Consider the following 9,404-nt stretch of genomic DNA (forward strand, 5'->3'; position numbering starts at 1 on the left):
GAACTCCTTTTCTGTGACTTCTCCACAGGCATCTATTTTTCTCTGGTCTTTTGGCTGCCTTACTCAAGCCCATCTGCTAACATGGCAGGACGCTGCTTCCAGATTGGACCTTTGCTCCAGCAGAGGCCTTGGGAGAAGCTGGGATTATACAAGTAGCCTGTTTAACAGTGTCTCACAAGTAAAAAGGTCTTCCCCTGTGCCAGCTCCAAGGAGTTTGCAACCTGCCTCTCTTTATGCTTTGTTCATATTACAGAAATATTGCAGGGTTCCTCCGATAGCCAGGGATGTCTGGGCCAGATGGCTCTCTTTGTATTTCAGCTGGAAAAGGTCTGAGGTGATTCCTGTAAGCAGCCTGGAGATGCCAAATCCACAGATTAAGGATACAGGAGTTAAAGCATTTCTTGTGGCCAACATGTACAATGTCCTTGCTTCCATATTCCTATAGTGCAGGCTTTTGCGTTGTTGTTTGTTTCTCTGAAAACTTTGTATCTGAGTTAACACACAATTCATTTGTCTTAACTTCCAAGGTAATGACCTGAAAGAGACTTGTATTTGGTAGACTTTTCCAGGAAGATGACTTTTCCTGCACAAAAATGGGGCAGTTCATAACAACAAGAATATATTTATTAGCAGAAAAGAAGGTAAAAATGAATGAGGTCAAAAGACCTTCCGGTGACTAATATCTTGTTACTCACTGGACCATAAAAATCACTTGAGCTGGGTGAGAGTTTGCATTCTTTCTGTGTAAATATCATGCTGGGGAAGGCTGGTAATACTTTGGGACCAAACTAAACAGTAGAACCAGAAGTGCCTGTTTACCTTAAGAAAGCAAACATCTGAAGTTGTACAACCTGCCTTAAAACTAGCAATATGTTACAGTGCATGAAACTAAAGAAAAATATTCTCACGTGTAGTTCTTCATTAAAATGACTCTTCAAAGTATAAGACACAAGCTAAACAAGAATGCTAGTACATAGAAAGGTCATAAAATATCAGTGCATTTAGTAGCATGTACAAGGTCTAGGAAATGTTCATATTTCTACCAAAAAGCCAAAAATTCAATAGAAGAAAAGGTTCAACTCCTGTTAGTTGCCATAGGGCCACCTGTCTTGGCTAAAACTAATTGACATAAAGAGTACATAAAAAATCACAAAGGAGGCTGGGACACAAACAGCAACTGGAGTGTTTGATGATAATTTTTATTTTTTCATTAGAAATGACCAAACTCGAGAGGCTAACTTCCTATAGACCTGGATATAAGAAGGAGGCAAGAGGAAACAAATTCCGTGTAGGAAGGAAATTGCAGTGTTACAGCCTTTTTTTCTTTAATAGAGCTCCAGTACATGGCTGCATAGAAATTCCATCTCATTTCTCAGTCCATAATATGATGAACTACTTGAAATCCCTCCCCAAAACATGTTTACTGCATGAATTTTGTGAAATTATGATTGCAACAGAAGGGAGCAGAATAACATACATGCAAGATCTTGTGGTTCCTTAGGGCTTACATGTCCTTTGTCATTATACTTTTTTTCTTGGTTAGCATCAATAAATGGATATTTGGACAACTTCTTCTGCTTTGAATTATACTAAACATGAGCAGAACATGCAATTTATTTCTAAGTTGATATTTTATCCTGGTTAAAGAGTTTATTGTAGCCTGCTGGAATAAGCATGTATGTGTGCATACACACGTCTACCAGTCTATCTGTCCCCTAACAGCTTTTGCTGACCCATTTGAATCAAACCTAACAGATGTGCTGGAGGTTAATTTCTACAGGCTTTGGATAGAGGACAGAGAACCTACCATTGCTCTACAGAAGGGAAAGCACCGCCATATTTTGGGGGTTCAGATGGCAGAGGTGCGTGGCGGGTTCCACCTGTCAGAGAGAAATACTTAGGTAATTGGTTTCCACCACTAATGCGCAACTGACTTGTTTCATTGCATTGCAGCACCCACTGCTTGATCGGTTGTTCTGGGGAAAAAGGTGGCTTTTCAGTTTTGCTCTCAGGTGGGAAGCATATCCCTATACCATGCAGGAGATGTGTGTTCAGAGCCCCTGCAGTCAGTAAGCATTATACAGAGCCACACAGAAGAAGTATTTCGGTCTTCAAGACAGCCACATTTGTGCAGTCCTCTGCTTAAGGCTCATTATCTCTTGGCAGCACCAGGCTAACACCGCTGTGCCACTTAGGGTGCTCCTTCAGCTGGTATTAGTTATGCTCCGTGTTAGCTGATTTAACTGTGTTCTGCCACAAAGTGCAATCACACCTTGAGAAAAATAAATTAGTCCCAAGCAAAAAGCTCTGCTGTCTCTGATACGGCACATTTTCATCACTGCTAACTCTGAGACTGGTCACATTCGAAAATATTTGATGGGAGGAAAGTGGAGTCACTAGTTTGCCTAAGGAAGGGAGAAGTCACAGAGGAATGGATCTGAGAAGAGGGGCCATGGGCACAGATGAGAGTTAATGTGAAGAGGAGAACAGGTTGGTGTAAATGTTTGAACATGTTCCCTTCTCGGGAATGCCTGGAATCTTTATTGCTGGTGAATAAATCTCACCAGAGCTGACAGCTGCAGGGAAGCTCGAAGAGTTGGTCTGAGGCATGAAACGAGGCATAAAAAAGAAGAGTTGTCCAAATTGTTGTCTCTGTGCTGCTGCCTTATCATGAGTTTTGACAAAAATATCATTGAGGAAAGATTTATGGGGTGCACTCATTTTAGTTCTTTGGATAATTGGATGCTGAATGCACACAGAGCTCATCTTCCAGATATTTGAAGTCCTTCCAAATCAGGTAGTAGCTCTTTTGTAACTAATGATTTCAGTAGCCTGCCTGTACATGCATCCTTTCCGCCTTGATGGTGGACCTCAAATACTTGGTACACCTCTGAAATATTACTGGGCAAACTATAGGCATTCATTTGATTTCCTTGGGGTAGTTTATTACCATTTTTTACACTCAGGCTTAATATGACAATCAAAGTTGTATCCATACTGTGAAAACTATTAGCATACATTAAATATAGCCAAATGATTTGCTCAAAACCTGTCTGCCCAGATTGCAATCAGCCAGAAAATTATCAGCAGCAGCAGTTACCCTGCCCTCACTGCTCAGAGCAGCATCATACTGGACTGGGCAGACCGTTGCACTGTACCGAACTTCCTCTTACAGAGGGGTCAATTCTGGCTCCCCGAAAGCAAGTCTGTCTATGTCTAGGGGTGCTCCTCTCCACATGGCTGTGGGTGGGGTAGTGTCAGTGTGTGTGTGGGAAGACCATAGCAAATTATGAAACTGACAGGCTGAAGCAAACCTTAGAATTAAAAGAAGAGGGAAGTGCAAAAAGGAATGGGAAAAGATAAAGAATAAACCCTCATTAGCAAGGTGGGCTGGGGAGAGGTGTTTTTTATAGGTCAAGAGCACGCAGACACCCTAAAATTGCTCATACAGCATTGTCCCAGGGAGCAAAGGAATGGCAGAGTGAGCCAGTGTGGACAGGAGAGCTGATCTGGAAAATGGAAATACAGAGCAGCCCTACTGGTGAGCATATGAAAAGGTCAGCAGAAAAAATTGGCCTCGTTGCACCTTTGAGAAGAACAGGATTTTAAGAGTTCTGTCCAGAGAGATGTAGTGCTCCAGAGCCTGTCCCTGATGGCATCGTTCCCTGGGTGCTCCCCTTTGCTGAGTAAGGACAGCAATAAACTGGAAAGTGTTTTGTACTGACTCAGCTTTGTTTGGCCAGGAAAGGAGAGCTGGGGCTCAGCAGTCCCTTTTGTCCTGAGGTGCTTGTGTAGGCACACCCGCTCTAAGGGGAGCATTTTAGAAATTCAGCAGATAAGGGCATTGTATAATCACCCGAGCAGCTCTAAGCCAAGCAAGGATCCTGGGGCTGGGAGGATGCTACTGCAGGCAGATGTCTTATCTAAATCACAGCGCCTTGGATCAGGCGGTCATGTTGTCTCCATGGAAAAGCCATGATAGCTTTGACAAAATATGGATTCAGAGAGGAGATAGAAAATGATCACCCTTTTCTCTCATTATCTTTGATATTTCTTTCATCTTTTTCCCCATTTGCTTATTGAATTATTTCAAATGCACCCTTGTTTCTTTGCCCCTGGCCCTTCCTTTTCTGTCTCCAAATCATCTTTGAGACATTTAAAAGCTTTCCCTCCTCCCCTCTTATTTTATCAATTAGATTTTTTTTTCCTTGAGAATTAGGAGGCTGAGAGCCCCATCAGGAGCTTTATTGGTGGCACTGGAGCTCTGCCCATTTCTTTTAGACAAGGATCTGGCTAAAAGATTTTAGGAGTGTCTGCCTTGCTGATGCCATTGCTTCACAGGGCCCTTGCTGTGCAGCCCGATATGTTCAGAGGCCTCTTCAGAAGCCAGTTCATATAGGAGGTACAGACAACCTAAACAGGCAAGGCGAGAGGTTTTTTAACTCCACAAGGTGACAGAGATGTAGGTGTCTGCATGCAGACTTCTGGTCAAGCAGGGGGAGGAGAGCAAATTCCCCAAATCTCACCCTGCTGAGCCTTGAACCTGCCTCACACTGTCCTCTGCTGCATGTTGTGGTTTGCTTTCTGCTTTCAGCTGCAAACCTGAGTTCAATAGCACCGTGCTCACTGTGGCACAGGGGGTGAAAACTCTTGACCCACATGTTAATCATCTGAGTCAATATATGAAGTCATTGCCACAGCCAAGTGAGTAATCTACAAGGAACAATGTAAATATATGGAATAAATTCTGTCTACTTTTCTATTAGCTTGTTGTCCTCGGGTGTCTCCTCATAGTCCTCTAGGAGATGGGAGAATTCTCAGATGTATTCTTTTTGCAGATTTCTTTCTTTGGAGATCAGCTAGAGGAATATCTTTGGGAATATGCACAATTTGTTATTCATAAGTCACACTCTGTTGCTTAGTCATATAGTTACTTCTCTGTTCCCGGCTGGGAGCATTATATAACAGCTGTGCTCTACATAAGGACAGTAGCCGAACAGCCTTCATATATGCATATGAACAGACATATATATATGTATACCTATACTTATATACTTATACATGTGTGTTTGTGTGCATATTCTCAAATGTTTATAGAGAATAATCAATCTTCATTATGTAGTCTCTGCTTCCAGCAGTACATTACTCAAATCTACAGGGAAAATTTGTCACAGACCAAAAGCTCTGGAAATGTGAGCCTGCACAAGTCAGAGCAAAAGGAAAGTCCTCATGTTAGTAGTCTTAACCACCCTGGCATTAGTCTTGTTCTCTGGGCAGAGTAAACAAAGCAAATACCTTTGCAGAGCCCAGTGCTGAGAATCAGCAAGTGCCGCAAGAAACAACTGGCTTCTGCCTTGCAATGACCTTGCGGCCTCCTGTCCAGTTCTCAGCCCCAACCAGGGCAACCCAAGGGCTGCTACAACACATCAGGGCAGGCTGGAATCGGATTAGATGGAAAGGGAATCTAGAAGTCACTGCAATTTTAGGAGAACTATAGCATCTATTTGGACAGGGCAAACAGAGCCAGCAGGAACACAATATCTGGCTACAGCTCACAGGCTAACATGTAGAATGATTTTCCCTTTTAAAATAAAGGAAACATCACTGCCCACACATCCTGATATGCCAGCCATGTCCAAGCCATGTTGGTTACCCAGTTAATTAAGTCAGAGAACGGTTCATTAAGAAGGCAGAAGTGCTTCCCTTTTCTATGGCTGAGTGCATACACCTAGGTGAAAACAGCACAATTTCCTACATACAAGGTGAAAAATAAATACCTACGGGGAAAGCAAGACAGAATAGAAATAAATAAGCTGAAAAAATAAAGCTTCTGCCTTGTAAGTCAGATCCAATGGCTTTTACCATCCACACTCATATACGTGCAGTAACACAGTGCCCCCTAGACCTCAGTACAGAATTATCTCAGAATTAGCTGTGTGCAAGTGACACCAAAGCACCACCACCATTTGCCAGAACACCTGTTTTTTCCCCAGAGGTTTCAGATCCAAAAGCCGAGATCTGACAGGTTTTTCATGGTGTGATTGCAGACATGTAAATTGGAGGCAGCCAATTTCATTTCGCTCATAAGCTTAAGAAATGTAAATCTGGGGCTCTGAAATATTCTAATTACTTCTCCCCCGATGGATCTTTGTGGCTTTAATAACACCGAAATTGCATGACATTCCACCCCCAGAAAATACATAATTCATATCTGCAATCCTGTATCTGTATAAGCTCTGTTCATCTTCAGGGGGGAACATTAATTTCAGAATGAGGGAATCCCTTGTTTTTTTACAGGGGTAAAAATGCAAATTCCTATGCAAACTGCAATTTCCATGTTATTCATCCACAACGAAGCAAGGACTGTGTATGTAGCGTGTGATGCACCAAGCCAGCGATTCGTGAGTGCTATAGGAAATGCATTCTGCTCGATTAACTTCATGCTGACATCTCAGACCCATTGTTGTGAAGCCTTCAGTCTGTCACCAAAAACGATGTGGTGGCACTGAGATGGGCAAGGAGCAGCTCCCCAAGTGTCTGCTGGGTGGGTGCTTGGGGCAGTGGTGGGAATGGAGAGCAGCAATAGTGTTTGTGTTGGTTACTGGAGAATAAGAGCACACACTCCCTACTGCCGTATGTTGTTTGGTGCAAACTCAAAAATCTCTGTAAGCTGTTACAGTTCCATAAAGATCAGCTCCCAGGTTAGAAGCAGAGTTAGCTCTGGCGCCTGCAGCAGATACTGCGTTTTCTGGCAGGCAGAAATCTGGAGTTTTTCATAAGTGCACAAAAGGAAGATAGGAATTAAGCAGAACCTTCTAATAGCAGGTGTGAAGTGTGCATGAGATCAAGACATGATAAAAACATGTTTGTTCGTATCACTTCTGTACAGCATCCTCACTTTAACTTTGTATTTATTGTATTCCTTTGAAATGTAGCTGCTTTGTAAGTATAATTAAGAATGGGTGCTCTGCACTTTGCAAACATGGGGATGCTGCCATGGCAACACCAGAGGAACACAGAGAAGAAGCTTTCTCTGATTAATGTAATTACATAGCAAGCATGTATAATGCCTTTAAATACAGTTTACTTTTGCATGAAGGAGGCATAAAATGGATATTGAAAGTTCTCTGTGTGTTAACATTCCAGAAATACTCCTTGTGCATGTTGCAATATCATCTTTTGTAGCAGATTGCTCACGTCGTGAGGGACCTACCATTGCATGGCAATTAGGTCTGTAGTGAGGGATTTGGGGTTTTGACTTCTCTCAAGCTCAAAGCAAGATTGTGCTCTACTTGGTTTATTTCAGCAGTGTTTCAGGATTATGTTTCAAAGTGAGGTTTCCTTAATGGAGTTCATTTTACTGTGTTAGGGTTAGAGGCGTCAGCTCCTTACACATGTGGCCAACCTTATGGAAGTTTGGAGTCCTACCCAGGGAAAAGGAGAATTTCCAAGTAGGTAAAACTCCCTTTATGCCTAAGTAGTGGCTGTGTCAAGCCTCAGGAAAATTGGTGTGCACATGCAACTCCCCTGAGTGACTAATTGCCACAAGCATTAATCCCAGTCCTGCATTCCTCAAACATTAACCCTCAACTCTTTCTTCTTCCCAGCCGAGCATTTGCAGTGTGGAGGGAACAAAGGGCTGAAATCTGAGAGCTGGGGGATGTTACTCAATAAGGGTAGTAATCAGCTTTTAAGTTCACTGGTTTTAAATTGGTGTTGTAGTACAATTTCAGACAGCTCGTTCAGAAGCTTTGAATTAAGGGATGGGAAGGGAAATTTAAGTGAAGGGAAAGCAACATTTTTCCTTCCAGGGCACGCCTTGGACCTAAAAAATGTACATGACACTGTGGGGACAGTAGGAAGCTATGTAATGCATAGAAAGAAGCTGTGGGGCCAAAAATCCTTTCATGATTCTGCCAAAAGGTATTAAAGTCCAAGACAGAAAGCTTGTCAGCTCTTGCCAGGTGTCTGTGTCTCACAAGGGATACGAGTTCCCCCTTAGAGCCTGAGATCATCAGGATAACAGCACTGCTACTGTGAAACTGTGCCCAGGTATTACTGTATGGATTTTTTTGAAACTGAACAGCAGTTTACAATCCACAGGTAGTATTTTCACAGATAAAAAGAGAGCATCCATCTTGAAATGGAAATCATAGGACCCAGAGAACAGTCTTCCAAGGACCGTCAAAGTTGTATCAGGTTTGAGGTGCAGTAGCTTATGAATGGTGATGCCCCTTGAATTTTTGCAATGTATCAAAAAAGGCCTTTGCATTTGCAATAGCACGTTTTCCTCTGTCAGACCAAAACATTGAAAAGACATTTGTGGAAACTACATGCATTCTTGCTTTGAGTATTGTAATTTAAAAGCCTGTCAATACAAATACTGGTATTACATGGTTAGACTACCTTTCCTAAAACTGAAAATCTGGATCGTATACAGGCGTGAATCAAAATGAAACAGTGGAGCAGTGGTGGTTTCCGCTGACTGGAGATCTTGTCCTGCATGTTCTTATCTGCAAATCATTTTTTCTATTGTGCTACAGGCAAGGTGCCAGTCCTTGAATCTAGCTAATCTGTCTTGGGTATAGGATCAAAGGGAGGCACAAAGCACAGAGACGCTTTGGGCCGTGCTCTCCAGCTTGTCACTTTTATGATCCCCACGCTTTTTTTCTGTTAGAGACTGCAAGAAGTGAGCACAGACATTAATCTCAGAAGCCAGCTCTGGGGAGATAACTTTCAGCTGTAGAGGTTTCTGTCAGCCTGAGGGAAAGAGGAGGGCAGTAAAATTGGCTGAGAGGCCCTTTATTCTTCATCCTGCAAAGATACCATGCTACATGGGTCAAGAATATTACCCAGTTTTGTAATACTTGACCAATAAATAAAAGGTCATTGTTTTGTTGTTGTTGTTAGTTTTTGTTTTTGATGTTGTTTAAAATGGTACACATGAATTACAAACACCCTGAGGTCTCCCTCCAGTCCTGATCTAACTCTTCTTTGACTATATGTAGTTGCATAGGCTGCTACCTGTTATGTAATTCTTTCCAACACACAGGAGAGCCTGGCATTTCATATTCAGGATTGCAGAGATTTATTAAAGATCATTGATTTTGTCAAGACAAAGAATTTGTCAAAAAAAAAAAAGTGTTTTGACTGTTTGTTTTGATGGGAAAATTTGCATTCTTTTTGATGTTGAAGATCTTCAGCATTACAATTTGAAAAAAATATTTCACTGGAGAAAGGGAATAAATGTAAACTAAAAGGCAAAAAAAATCCACCTATAGTTCTAGTTATTGCACTGAGACAAAAAAAAATAATATATTAAAACTTGTTCTGAAGTTTTGATCAATTTTGACTGAAATGGAAACTTTTAAATAAAAATCACTTGCATGACAGGCTTGCTTTTT

Source organism: Anser brachyrhynchus (genome assembly GCF_964034855.1).
Source record: "Anser brachyrhynchus genome assembly, chromosome: 1".
Lineage (NCBI taxonomy): Eukaryota > Metazoa > Chordata > Aves > Anseriformes > Anatidae > Anser > Anser brachyrhynchus.